We start from the raw sequence: 14,794 nt of genomic DNA on the forward strand, positions 1-14,794 counted from the left end.
CAGACAGTCACCCAGAGTCACAGGGGGGTCAGTGGTCTGTGCTGCCACTTGAAGCTTTGCTCCTGCCAGGGCCCAGCTGTGATGCCTATGTTGATGTCCATGGTTCCTGCTGCTATGGAGGGCTATGTTGGGGGGCCCTGGTCCTACTGCAGACTGATGCTATGTTGATATCCACCATCAGTGTTACCACTGAAGGCCAAGCAGATGTTTGTTGTCTGTGCTGCCACCTGGAGTCATGTTGATGCCGCTGCCATTGGCCATATCGGTATCCATGGGCTGTGCTGCAGCCAGGGGCCACATTGATGTCCGAGATATGAGCTGGATTTGGGTATCACGTTGAAATCTGTTATCTGTGATGCTGATGGAGGCTGATGAGTGTCCGTGGTCTGATCTCCCATAGAAGGCCATGCTGATGCCTGTCATCTCTGTTACCACTGAAGGCCATGTAGCCTTTTGCCATCGCTGTTGTTAAACAAAGCCTTTACAATATTTGCTTTTCTATTTTTACCCAAGGAAAGCAGGATTTGTGTCTCATTGACCATTTCCTAAGTAAACCATAGAGAACTCTTTGTCATTTTACAGCCCTCTGAAGATTTTCTTATGAATGAGTAGACTGGGGTTCAAAAATATAAAGACTAAGGATGAGGCACTGGCCTCCAAAGCCTGTATACTTTTTATATATAAGTATATATAAAAGTATATAATAAAGATTCATTTCTTTTTTTATAGGTATGGGTATTTTCTTTTCATTTTGTGTCTGTGTACCACATGTTTAAAGTGCCCTCAGAGAGGCCAAAAGAGTGTACTGGATTAGCTGGACTTACTTATTGCTATTAGTTGCCGTGTGGGAGCTAGGAAGCAAATCCAGGTCCTCGGGAAGAGCATCCAGTGCAATTTTTAAAAAAAGATTAATTTATTTACATGAGTACACTGTAGCTGTTTTCAGATACACCGAAGAGAGCATCAGATCTCATTACAGATGGTTGTGAGGCACCATGTGGTTACTGGGATTTGAACTCAGGACTTCTGGGAAAATAGTCAGTCCTCCTAACCCCAGAGTTATCTCTCCAGCTCCCAAAGCCTGTATACTTTTAGTTTTTTAAAAAACAAAATTAAAATTAGGAAGCCAGTGTTTTGCTGCCCTGATCATATCTTGTTGCATTTAAGGCCGGGCTTCACACAGAATGGCCAGAATAGCTATTAGCCTTCTAGAAACGTAAAGGTAATTCTTTTAGTTAGTATATTGGAGAGTCATACACAAAAAACTTCTTTTTTTAAAAAATGTATATGTCTTATGTCTCTTTTAAGACTTTTAAGCTTAGGATGGAGAGATGGCTCATAAGTAAAAAGCACTGACTGCTTTACCAGAGGTCCTGAGTTCAATTCCCAGAACCATACGGTGGCTCAAACCATCTGTAATGGGATCCAGTGCCCTCTTCTGGTGTGTCTGAAGACAGCTACAGTGTACTCAAAACAAACAAACAAACAGAAAAAAAACAAACAAACAAAAAAAGAAAACAAAAAAGAATATTAAGTTTGCGCCACCAAAAAAGCATAAAACCAAAGAGCAAGGTCACCCTCTGAGAGGGTGTGTGACAGCCTCTACCACAGATTCAACTGGTAAAGGAGATGAGTATCAGAGAAAGGGAGAACTCAGAGGAGGAGAGCTGAAGGCCTCTGGCCTCTGGCTGGAGTCGCTCTGCCCTTTTGTAAGAATTCATTCCATCATTCTGGAAATAAAAAAAAAGATGGCAGTCACAGTTCAGAGGTAGATAAGCCCAGGCACTGATTCAGGGCGAGTGAGATCTGTCCTTACAAAAGACCCGCTTCACATTTCTTTTCCTCTTCCTTTCCCTCTGTTACCACAGAGCCTTTAGGAATAGCTTAAATGCTGCAGGCTTCAGGCTGACTTAACTATGCCACAGGGAGTGAAGGTAAGAGATCTCTCCATCTTGAACCAAAGGTTACTAGGAAAGAGTAGGTCCTCTTGAGGCCAGCCTGTGGGTGACTGTTGACGGCAACATCCACTTTGTAAAACTCAGGACATTGGTTGTTGAGCAACCAAAGCACGTCTCTCTGTAGCCATGGCAGAAGCTCTCCCTTCACTTCCTGCTGTGGATTGGTATTCAGGAGGGAGCCAGGTGTTCTTATCTCCAAGTTGGATACATTATAGAGTCATGATATCAAGTTAATGGGTGTCAACATGAGGCTGTATAAAACACCAGGACATTGGAAGGAAAAGGGGATTCCCACTGTGGAGTGATTGAAGTCTGTCACCAACTGAAAATAACAGTACAATTACCATACTGCCGTGAAGGCTATCAACCCAGCTGATATCATACATGCATTCACACACACACAGACACACACACAGACACACACATACACACAGACACACATGCACACACACACACACACACACACACACACTCATTTTCCCATGTCAAAAGGGCTTCCTGAACCTAAGTTGGTTGAACTCCCTATGCAGTAAAAGATAAACTTGACTTTCTAATCCTCCGGCCTCTACCCCATGCACTGCTGGGATTACAGTCATGTGCCACTACACAAGGATTTATTTGATACCAGTGGCTGAACCCAGGGCTTTGCGCATGCTAGGCAAGTGCTGTACCGACTGAGCCACTTTCCTTAGAGCAGTTTTCAAGTAAGAATGTCCAAACAGCAATGAAGCATACTTAAGGCCTTAGCACAGATGATCTAGATGTGACTGTGCTTCTCTTCTGGGTAGTGTCTGGGAATCTCATGAACAAGATTATTCTGTGTGCAAAGATAACCTTACTTTCCTATGATCCATGATTTTGTTTTGTCAGCTTTTAACCTGTCTGATGCAACTCAGGAAAAACCCTATGATCTCACATAAATTCCTTTCCCACCCTTTGAAGATAATAAGTTGAACTCACAGAATTACAAATTTGTCTGTCACAGTAAGTGTAGATCTTTTTTTTTCTCTTTTAAAAAAATTTTTTATTGGATATGCTCTGTATTTACATTTCAGGAGTTACCCCTTTTCTGCCAATCCCGTTCCCACTTCCCCTCCCATTGCCTCCATGAAGGTGCTCCCTCTCCCAACTACCCTCTTCCACCTCAGCGCCTTGGCATTCTCCTACTCTGGGAATCACTAGCTCAAAGGCCTCTCCTCTCACGTTGTCCTCTGCTGCATATACACCTCTGGCCATGGGTCTTTCCGTATGCACTCATTGGCTGTTTTAGTCTCTGAGAGCTGTGGTGTGTTTGGCTAGTTGATAATGTTCTTCCCATGGGGTTGCAGACCCTTTCAACTCCACTGTGGATCTTAAGCAGCCTACCTACACCCATGCTCTTGGCTGTTCCCTCTTCTGATCCTCGAGTACCTTTATACTAACTCCTACACTTAATCTGTTTAAAGATTTCTTTAAGTCAGACATAACTTTAGCCTCAACACTCAGGAGGCAGAGGCAGGTGGATCTCTGTAAGCTCAAGGCCAGCCTGGTCTATATAATAAGTCTATATAATAAGGCCCTTACACCATAAGACCGTGTCTCAAAAAATAAAAAAGAAAGAAAAGAAATTAAGTAAGGGAGGGAGGGAGGGAGGGAGGGAGGGAGAGAGAGAGAGAGAGAGAGAGAGAGAGAGAGAGAGAGAGAGAGAGAGAGAGAGAGAGGAAAAGATATGGCTAGAGAGATGGCTCAACGGTTAAGAGCACTGACTGCTCTACCAAAGGTTTCAAGTACAATTCCCAGCAACCACTTGGTGGCTCACAACCATATGTGTTGTGTCTGAAGACAGCTACAGTATACTCGTATAAAATAAATAAACCTAAAATAAATAAATAAATCTAACCCCCCTTCAATCAAACAGAAAGAGATAGAGGGAGGAAAGGGAAAAAAGGCAAGGCTCAGCAGTTTAGAATGCAGCTCTCATTTTAACAGGGGATCAAGTTTGGTTCCCAGCACCCACATGAAACAGCTCACATTGCCTGTAACCTTAGCTTCAGGGGATCCAATGCCCCTGGCTATCCCGAGCACTTGAACTTATGTGCACACCCCCAGCCCCCCCCCCAACACACACAGAATCTTTAAGAACAATAAACTCTAACTTGGAACTTGCCACCCAGGAAGAGATTTTACGCACTTAGAACTCCTCTAGTCTACATTGCAGTACTGCAGGATAGCCTGGCACTGAACGATGTGGTTGAGGGAGGGGAGGGACTGCTGCTTGACTAGGATGGTCAGTCTGTTACCTCTTGCTCTCTATTTATAGGAAAACTTGATGTTTTCATATAACAGATATTCAGATAGATCTGGAGAGGAGTGTTCCGCTTCCTAATATGGTTACATTGAATACATCCCCTTTTCCTGCTTTTCACTGTTATCTGTGCCTTCAATGGGCATATTAAGGACAGGTGCCTTGTGTGTCAGGGCTCCTGGGCCAGCCTTTGACTATACCAACTGTGGCAACACCTCTGCAGGTATATAGCTAATTTAAAAAAAAAAAATCAGCTATATCAGAATTAGAAAGGGAAAAGACTGAGCGCACCTTAATTGTATATTTTTATTTTTTCATTTTAGAATTTGCACACTCAGTCAGCCGCTTCAGCACATGTAAAATACCTCATTTAAAAGTTGTTTTGATCTGGGATCTCTGGTACACACCCATGATCATGACACTTGGGAGGCAAAGGCCAGGAGATCAAGAATTCAAAACTGGCGGGAAAGCAAGTCTGAAGCTACTGTGGGCTACTAGAGACCTTGTCTCACACAGACAAATAAAGGTTTCTGGTCCTGGGCCTGGTGGTACAGGTCAAGTGATCCCAGATACTTAGGAGGCTGGTGCCAGAGTACAGGAAATTCAGTGTTAACCTGGGTATTTAGGAAAACGTCTCAAAATAAAAAGTAATTAGGAGTTGGGGATGTAGCTAAGTGGTAACACACTTGCTTAGCACTTGAAAGGCTCCAGATTTGTTCTCTAGACAAGCAAATAAAAATTGTTCTGGGTGCCTTTTAGAAGTTTATTTAACAGTTAGAGGTCTGTGGACATCTTCTGTTTGGCCTGCTAGGAATGAAGACACACAATTTTTTTTTTTTCCCTTACAACTTTATTTAAAAAAACAGAAATACATGTACAGATTTTTAAAAGCATTTTGGCATAAAACTATATGAATATATTTTTGGAAGACACACATTTATCAGGAAGGTTAGGTGCCCGTGTAATGATCCTGTGGACCGTTTAGCAGCTTTACCTCTCTCTCAATAGTACTATGTTTTTATTTTCATTTATGTATTTTCTGAGAGGGTAGTTGCGGAGATTACTCTCTCCTTATACCATATAAGCGCCAGGGGCCTCAGGCGCCGTCGAAACAGCTTTTATTCACTGAGCCATCTTGCTGGTCCTATTTTGTTTTGCTTAGGATTTATTTTTATTATAATTATGCATAGGTGTGCATGTGTTGCATGTGGCTATGTGCACACGAGTGCAGGTGGTGAAACCAGAGTTAAAGGAGTGCCTTGCAGCTAGAGTAATGGGGCACTCAGTGTGGGTGCTGGGGACTGAACTCTGGTCCTCTGTGAGAGCAGTAAGCATTCAGTAAGCATTCTTGAATACTGGTCTGGCTCTTCAGCCCCCTTATTACTTTTTGTTTGTTTTATCTATTGATTGGTTTGTTTATTTATTTATTTATTTATTTATTTATTTATTTATTTATTTATTTATTTAGAGATACAGCCTCATGAGGTCCATGCTGGCTTAGAACTTGCTATTTGCTGAGAAGGATGTTAAAACTTATGACCCCGTTACCTCTACATCCCAAAGCCTGAGATTGTAGGTATGTACCACCACCATGCCTGGCTTATTTGGTACTGGGGATCGAACCCAGGGCCTTGTACATACTGTGCAAGAACTCTACCAATGGATCTAAATCCCTGCCCCCTAACCTCTTTACTTCTTAAAAAGACTTAAGTATTTTCCTGCAATCTGAATTTATGGAATTCACAGCACAACATACCCTCTCACCTTCACTGCTCTTGCGAGTTCACTGGTGATAATTAACTTGATTGTTAATTTTGGATCTTTAATTATAACAAATTACCTATGTCTAAACTTTCTCACATGTATACCACAGTTCATGTTGTCTTAGAAAGGAAAACGTTTAACTGAGGCTGCCTTACTCAGCTTCTGTTGAACTGCCTGCTTGTGCAGAGGTTTAGAATTGTCACATACATAGCAGCATACAGGCAGACATACATGGTGCCGGGGGAGCTGAGAGCTGGACTTCCAGATCTGAAGGCAGCAGGAAGAGACATCACCACACAGGGTCTTTAGGATATGAGACCTTAAAGTCCATCCTCAGTGACAAACTTTATCCAACAGTGCCATACCTACTCCAGAAAGGCCACACCACCTAATAGTGCTACTTCCTATGGACAAGCATTCAAATACATGAGTCTATGGGGCCATTTCTATTCAAATAATCACACACATTAAGTCATTTATACCCAGATATTTTCATCAGTTTTTTTTTCCCCAAGCCAAGTTCTCAGATACTCATGTCCTTTCTGGTTATGACCCAAGAGCAATGCCCCTCGGTGATGGTTTTGGGTTTGTGGGGAGGTAAAACTTTTATCAAAACACGAGCATGAAATACTGACTTCTTGCTAGTGTTGCCAACCAGTAACAAGCTCCAGATAAGGGAAAACTAAGGAAATACCAATAAAAGTAAAGGTAAATCTGTGAGGAGCCCATTCAGACACCGTTTGTACATAATTGAAAGTCTTATTCCAGCTGACTGAGACTAAACTTGGGTATTTGGGGACCCAGGTGTAGCCATGAGTGTCTAGAGCATGGGGAGTTTGAAGGCAAAAAAACATGTCTTAGTGTCTTGGTTGGCAGCTGCTGTGTGTGTGTGTGTGTGTGTGTGTGTGTGTGTGTGTGTGTGTGTGTGTGTGTTGCAGGGAACATTGGCTTTCTATAAGCCAACAATTTGACAGAAGCTAAGATAAGTGGTTAGCTGGAAGGGAGGTTCTGCATAAGATAGACAGTTAGCTGGAGGGGTTCGCACAAGCTGGCAGTTTAACAGAAGCTAAGATAAATTAGCTGGGGCATCTTGCCTTTGGGTTCCTAGAATAGAGTTGGGTAATTTTCCATGGGATTCTCCATCAAGGAGGTCAAGTTCTGGTTAAACCTGAAATGGCCTCATCAAGAATACAGGATGAAGGAACCTCGGCACTGCCTTGTCCTGTTATAGATCTTACTAAATGCGGTTGATTATTATTTATCTCACACATATTGCTACTGGAAGTTTCGTGATGTCTCTATATAGTCACCAGATGATAGCTCGAAATCAGGGTCCCCTTTTAGGGGCTTAGTCTAGTTAATAAAATAATTTAAGAATGTGTCTTGACTTTCTGCAGCTCCACTGTGTCCTGGAAGCCCCTGCTCGGGGGTCATGAAGGGCAGCAAGATGGCTTCTGACACCAGGGTCGTGCAGGTAGTGAAGCCACATGCTCCACTAAGTTCCCTAACAGGAGAGACAGACCTAAACTCAGTGCCTCAGAAGCTTTGGGATTTGCTGCACACACACCCCCCCAACTCCTCTGTAATTTCACAGCATTCTAAAGGAAATATGTCTCCGGATTTACTGATGCATCAGGGGCCACCAGACACTGCAGAAATGATAAAATCATTATCTCAGAAATATAGGAAAAAACCTATGTCTCAAGGGGACATGGAATTTATCGAGCATGGGGGTCCAGAGTGATTGTTGTGGCTGCTGCTTGCCTTGTTTGAGGGCAGCAAGAGACCTGGGCTGACACACTTGAAGAGACAGAAGAATCTTCTAGTTTTTCTATTATCGTTAATTAATGACACCAGTCAACCTTGCCCTAGCCCTGAACTTCCTTGTCTTATAACAAGTGTCCTTATTGTCTGTGATTATGATTCATGAGAAGTGGTTTTACTTAATATTTGCAACTGAAGTACTCTCATTTATTCATTGCATGTTAGCACTCTTGGAACTAGTTGGTTGCTATAGCCTGAATGTGAAGTGTCCCCCACCCAAAATGCTTGAAGCCGTAGTCCCCAGCTGTGGTACTGATGAGAGGCTTCAGACCATAAAGGAGCTAATGAGTAGGAAGAAGCACCTACTTGGTGGGAGTAGGAGGCAGGAAGTAGCGAGAGGTGTGTCCTACTTCCTGTTCACTATTCAATAAGCAGCCTTCTCCACCATGACTGTCCTTTATGACATTTTGTCTTAATAGAAATATACAAGCAGTAGAGCCAGCCAGTCACATATGAAGACTCTGAGCCTGTGAGTCAAAATAAACATGTCTCCCTTTCATGTTGTTTCCTTAGAATTCTGTCACAATGACGGAAAGTGTCCAGCACACTAGTTACCCTGGGCGCTTGTGAACTATTTTCTTCAACTCATCCAGTACAGTGAGAGAAGTCTAAATAAAAATAGACATGGCTCCAAATTTACAAGCACTGTACAAGGTGCCCAGCCCCCAGCATCCTGTCAGAATCAGTTTGTGTCAAAAGTTCTGTGGCCATCTCTTCATTGGCTTCTATTGCAGACTCCAGCCAGGTTTGAGAATGTAATTCTTTCCTTAAGCACTTAAAAGTTCCCAGGTGGGCAGAGGGTGAACCCGAGTTAAGAGCTTGGCCCCCTTGTGTGAGGTCCTGAGGCTGACTGTGGTTTAATTCTGCTTAAGTCCTGAATTCTTTTAAGTAGACTGCTCAAATAGGTTTCTGACCCCATATTTCTTTCTTCTTGCTTGTCCTACTGACCCAAACTTTCCTCCCAGTGATCTCAAATTTCAGCCTTACCTGCCTAGCAGGAACCACTTCTTCTTTAAGTATCTTCATGTTCCTGTAAGTGTGGCGGAGTGTATTTACAGGGAGGAAATGAATAGCTCAGAGAGCCCAGGAGACTTTCATCAGGATGACCACAACAGAGGTGCCCAGTTCCTGTGTGCCTGTTTTCCTCGGGGGAATAAAGAAAATTTATAAACTGTTAACTCTGTGTACTTCCATGAACTTCTTTAAAAGTTCCTGAGTTATATTGAAGTTAGCTTTAACCCCAATGGTTTCAGGGAGGGGTGGAGAGTTAATCAGAAAGCTTTATTTCAAGAGCCACTCTTATTACTTAAAACATCACTGGTAATCACTCACCATGTGAGGGTAATCACTTCTTTAATGCAGGTCATTATCCCGAGTAATCAACCTTGATTTCCTTTTGGTCCCTCTCAGCTTCGATGGGGCAGTTTTTCCTTTAGCTGTGTTTCATGTAATAACCTCCAACAATCTGCTTTATGTGCTCTTACAGGTATGAGTAGAAGTCAAAATATATTACAGGTTCTCTATTTTTACATAGCAACTATATGAAACTTTAATTTTCTACCCATTAAATACTTTTCCTTTTAATTATCAATCTTTTTCTTATTTTTCTTGGACTGCACTCATGAATTACTTTCCTCTTTGCTGTAAAATTCTATGAAACTGTTTATTCTGTATTTAAATAAAACCATTACCCTGTATTCTGGTCCCCAAGGATTTTAATTTTTCATTTATTTAACCAATTAAAAATGTAAAATAATTGACAGAGGGACAGGACACCTACACCACTTGTGTGGTGAAGATAGGAAGACATCCTTGGCTACCCAGCAAGTTTGATGCCAGCCTGGGATACAGGAGCCCCTGTCTCAGGGGACAAAAAAGACACATATAAAGGAAGAAATGCAAGCCTGGTCTATAAAGTTAAAAACAGTTGGGTATAGTGACACTTGCCTTTGATCCCAGCACTTAGGAGACAGAGGCAGGTGTATCTTTGTGAGTTCGAGTCTAGCCTGATCTATATAGTAAGACCATGTCTCAACAAAACAAAACAAAACAGAAATGAATTTAAGAATAAAGGATTCAGACACTTCTTCTCAAAAGATGCATGTGTCCACTGAGCACATAAAAAAGACATTCAGAAGTATTTAATCAGTAGAAGCCACATACTTTATATGTGCTAGGATGAATTGTTATATTATAATTAAAACTTACAGACACCAGAATCCTGGGGGATTTAGAAAGATTGAAATCCTAATGCATGGCTATTGGGACTGTAAAATGATACATTCACTGGGGGTTTGATTGGCATTTCCTTAAGTGGCTTAATAAAGAGTTCTCATATAACCTAGAAATACCACACCTAACCTCACAGAATTGAAGAGTGTCTGCACACAAATGTGCACAGCAGCATTATCAGAACCCCACCCCCACCCCCAAAAGGAAATGATCTAAATGTCTGGTAAATGAATGAACAAGACATGTGTTCACTCAGTAGAATATAATTATGCCCTAAGAAGTAATGAAGTGTTGATACATGCAACACATGGATGAACTTTGAAAACACTGTGCTAAGTAAAAGAAGGCAGACACACAAAAGGCCACATATCCTATAATTTCACTCCTATAAAATGTCCAGAATGGGCAAACATATAGAGCTTACAGTTACATACATCAGTGCTAGTCAGGAATAAGTTGGGAGAATGAGAGATGAGGAATGAAGTTGTTGGCACAGCATTTGCTCTTGGACTATTAAAAATGTTCTGGAACTAGATAGTGATAATGAGGATAACTGACTAAATGGTTACTTCTGAATATACTAAAACCCAGTGCATTGTATATATTGTAAGTTATTTATATTTTACAATGCTAGGGATTGAACTCACAGCCTTTCATATGCTAGTCAAGTACTGTAGCAATAAGCTATACCCTCAATTCTGTATATCATAGGATGAATTGTATACTATATAACTGGAATTCAATTATAGGGTCTGGGAGGATTGCTCACTGGTTAAGAGCATTTGTAGATAACCCGAGTTTCTGGTACCCGTCCTGGATAGTATGGAACTCCAGTTCCAGGTAATTTGAGGTTTCTCCTGACTCCTGTGGGCCTCTGCACACATATGGCATGCACACACTCAGGCACACACACATTCACATAAAGTAAATATCAAAAAAGGAAACCAATGACTATACTTCTACTCTATTATAGTAACAAAACTGGTTCTAAAAACATCTTCAGAATCTAGGTAAAAAGTGTACAGAAAAAAACAATAGTTATGCTATAAATCCAGCACAGGGGAAACTGAGGTAGAAGGCTTGAGAGTTCCAAGCCAGCCTCTGCTTTACACTGAGATAAACACCAACACAAAAAAGAAAAACAAAACATAAATAACAGTAGTCAGCAATGACACACCACATCTGAATTCCCATTTTAACTCTTCAAGTATCTCACTGTGGTTTATGCTTATGTGCTTCTCTTGTTCTCTGTGTTGAAATAATAACTACCTCTGGAGATCTCTAACACACTTAAAGAGAAGGGTACAATTAAGGCACAGCCAATTTGCTGCCACTGGCAGGGGGTCGAGTGCAAAATAATCTTTTTTCTTTTTCTGTTCTTTCCAATTTGCCCCCAAACCCATCGATCTGAAAAAAGAACCAGGTGTAAGTTGCTGTCTAGAAGGTGTGAGTCTCTGCCTTTGTCTCACAGACAGATTAAAAGGTGAGTGATGTCAGCAGCTTTAGGTTCCTATTGTCATAATTCCTTAATAAGTGTAGATATAAGTCTCATAGGTGATGAATCACAGAAGTAGAATAAATCTCTGGAAAATCTTTAAGCCTCACTGAACACTAAGGACACATTAGAATAGTTTAGAGCTGCGGCATTGCTCAGTGGTAGTGTACTTGACTAGATGCATGAGGTGGTTCATAAATAGGGAGATCACATAGACTAAAACTGAACCAATATAGAGAAGATTAGAGTGGTCCTTGCACTAAAATGGCATGCACAACATTAAGAATAAAGCATTCTGTGTTGTAAAAGGCAGGTGTGTGAATAACAGGTATTGATTGAATATCATGACTACATTTTTGCAACATAGCATTTATTTAATCATATATAACATGAATATGTAGTCTAGGTGTTTGTTAATCACTCAGCTTACATTCAAATTAATGTATAGGTTAAAATGCATATCTAGGAGCTTAGCAGGGTATGGTAACAAAACTTGGGAGACTGACTGGGAGGACTGAGTTCAAGACAAGTCTGGTTAAAGAGTAAGACTCCATCTCAAAGTGATAATGATAATATCAATAAAAAATGAAACTTAGAAGTTTATGTAAAAATACTGTTTCAGAGATTATTTCTCAGCATGGTTGATCTATACATTCATTTCCTGAATTATGTATTTTGGAATATTTGAATTCTTTTTTTTTTTTTTCCTTTTTCTTTTTTGAGACAAGGTTTTCCCGTATAGCAGCCCTGGCTATCCCAGCATTCACTCTGAAGACTCAGCTGGCCTTGAACTCACAGAGATCTGCCTGCCTCTGCCTCCCAAGTGAATTAAAGTCATGTGCCAACACTGCCAGGTTATTTGAAGTTCTTATAAAGATTATACATTTATAATATGTCAAATGGCATTTGTTCTTTTAAGAAAGATTAATGAAAATTAAGTAAACAACACACCAGATGTTGGTGGTTAACTAATATTACCTATATTTTCTTTCCTCACAATTCCCAATTAGTTTAGATTGAATGGTCAAAAAAGAGAACAAAAACAATTGGAACTTCAGAGAATCAGAGACTGTAAGGATTGGCATAGCTCAGTGGTAGAGTATTTGTGTATCATCCAAGAGGCCCTGGGACTCTCTCTGTCCATCTGTCTCTTATCTGTGTCTGTCTCTTTGTCTCTAGTTTAGCAGGACCATTGTCATTGTTCAGGCTGCCCTCAAGTTTGAGTCCTCCTTCTGGAGGGCCCAGCTTAACATTACAAACTCCATTTTGCTTTCAGACTCCATTTTATGATTAGCTTATCCGCTGAATGAACTAAGCTGCTACAAAAACCCCAAGTTGTTCCTGGAGTGATGTCACTCTGGTAACAATCACAATTTCCTTGAGCAAATAGCCACTCCACTCCTAGCAACAGCCAATCAGTTCTTAGGGGAAAGTACCTAATGTCTAAACTAGCATTAAACTAGCAACCTTTGTTCATACAAAGATGAAATTATTACTAGCCAATAGAAGTGCACCAAGAAAATGTCAGTCAATCATACAACTGCCAAGTTTGAAAGTTCCTTACCCTGCTACAGCAACCATGATAAATAGGCAAGGCTTGTACTAACTCAGGACCTTCCACACCATCCACTGTGCTGGAGAGGTTGGAGGGTCTGAGCTCGAGCTTGTATAAAGACTCTTTGCTTTTGCATACAAGTTCCTGGTGTCTCTGGTAGTCTATGGGGACCTCACAATCTGGGCATTCCTACTTTAGTTTATAGAGCAGATCACATGCTTATAACCCCATGACTGACCATATATACTTTTTAAACAAGATTTAAATTTTTTTTAAAAATTTATATATTTTATTGTTTATGTGTACATGTCTAGTGTGCATGTGGGGATCATAGGATATCTTGCTTGAGATGGTTCTTATCTTTCCACCATATGAATTCTAGGATCTAACTCAAACCCTTAGGCTTGGAGGCTGCCACCATATCACCAGGCCTGATATTTAATATATTCTCTCTCACCTATAATTTCAAAGCTAGAAGAAGCATTAAAGAACAGAAAAGTGGGTCGAATGGATATGATTTTGGCTTACTGTCACATAGATAGATTGAGGCTACCTAAGGACATATCCCTGGATGTTTGATTAAAGCAGTTGTTCTTTTTGTATCTCCAGGAGTGTGGGTAGAAGTCATAGACGAGACAATTTTACTTAGTTGTAAGAAAGAACATTTTAGTAATCTGGGTTCTTTAAAAGTGAAGTGAATAGATTACCACATCATGTAAATAGTGTCCCTGATAGTGGAAATATTTTGAACATGAGCTGGGTAATTTGCCTAATTAGACAGTAATTTGAATCATACTACTCCCAAGCTTCCCATCAACTTTAACATATGATTTCATGTTGCTGTTAAGATTAAAAAGAATGTAAAGTAGGGCTAGGGATATATAGCTCGATGTTTGTGGTAGTTTGAATAGGTTTGGTCCCCACAGACTTTGTGCATAAATGCTTGGCCCACAGGAAGTGACATTATTAGGAGGTGTGTCCTTGTTAGAGTATGTGTGGCCTTGTTGAAGGGAGTGTGTTACTGTGGGGGTGGGGTTTGAGGTACAATGTCCAGGTTACACCCAACACAGAGAGGAGCCTCTTGGCTTACTTTGGATCAAGATGTAGAACTCCTCTCCAACATCATGTCTGCCTGGATGCTGCCATGCTTCCTACCTTGATGATAATGGACTGAACCTATGAAATTGTACACCAGCCCCAATTAAATGTTGCCCTTATGAGTTGGCTTGGTCATGGTGTCTCTTCATAGGAATGGAAACCCTAACTAAGCGATTGGGAGAACATTAGTTTAACCATGGCTTCCATTCACAGCATGACAAAACAGGAAGAAAAAACAGTTAAACATCATGGTATTAAAAACAGAACTTTATGATTTAAAAAAAAATTCACATTCACTTTCTTGTTTATACACACCACACATGAAGAGGCACAGTTATTTGATGTATGTGTGTAACAGCCTTAGTGTGGAGGTCAGAGAACAACTTGTGGGAATTGGTTCAGTACTTCCAGCATATGGGTCCTGGTTTGAGTCCCAGCATCTACCGACAGGGCAGCTCACAATTATCTCTAATTCCAGTTTCGGAGAATCTATAGCTCTCTTTCTAGTCTCTGTAAGAACCAGTTATATGCATGGTACACAGATATAAATATCCATATACATAAAATAAAATTTATAATAATAA

At 40.8% G+C, this 14,794-nt stretch overlaps 1 pseudogene across 1 annotated transcript; it reads left to right on the plus strand.

Annotated features, from left to right (window-relative positions):
• Nucleotides 1-7,450: 7,450 nt before the first annotated feature.
• Nucleotides 7,451-7,750, plus strand: LOC308420524 (alpha-ketoglutarate dehydrogenase component 4-like; annotated as a pseudogene). Its single transcript has one exon. The product of its transcript is annotated as an alpha-ketoglutarate dehydrogenase component 4-like (transcript).
• The last annotated feature ends 7,044 nt before the right edge of the window (nt 7,751-14,794 follow it).

Source organism: Micromys minutus (genome assembly GCF_963924665.1).
Source record: "Micromys minutus genome assembly, chromosome: 4".
NCBI lineage: Eukaryota > Metazoa > Chordata > Mammalia > Rodentia > Muridae > Micromys > Micromys minutus.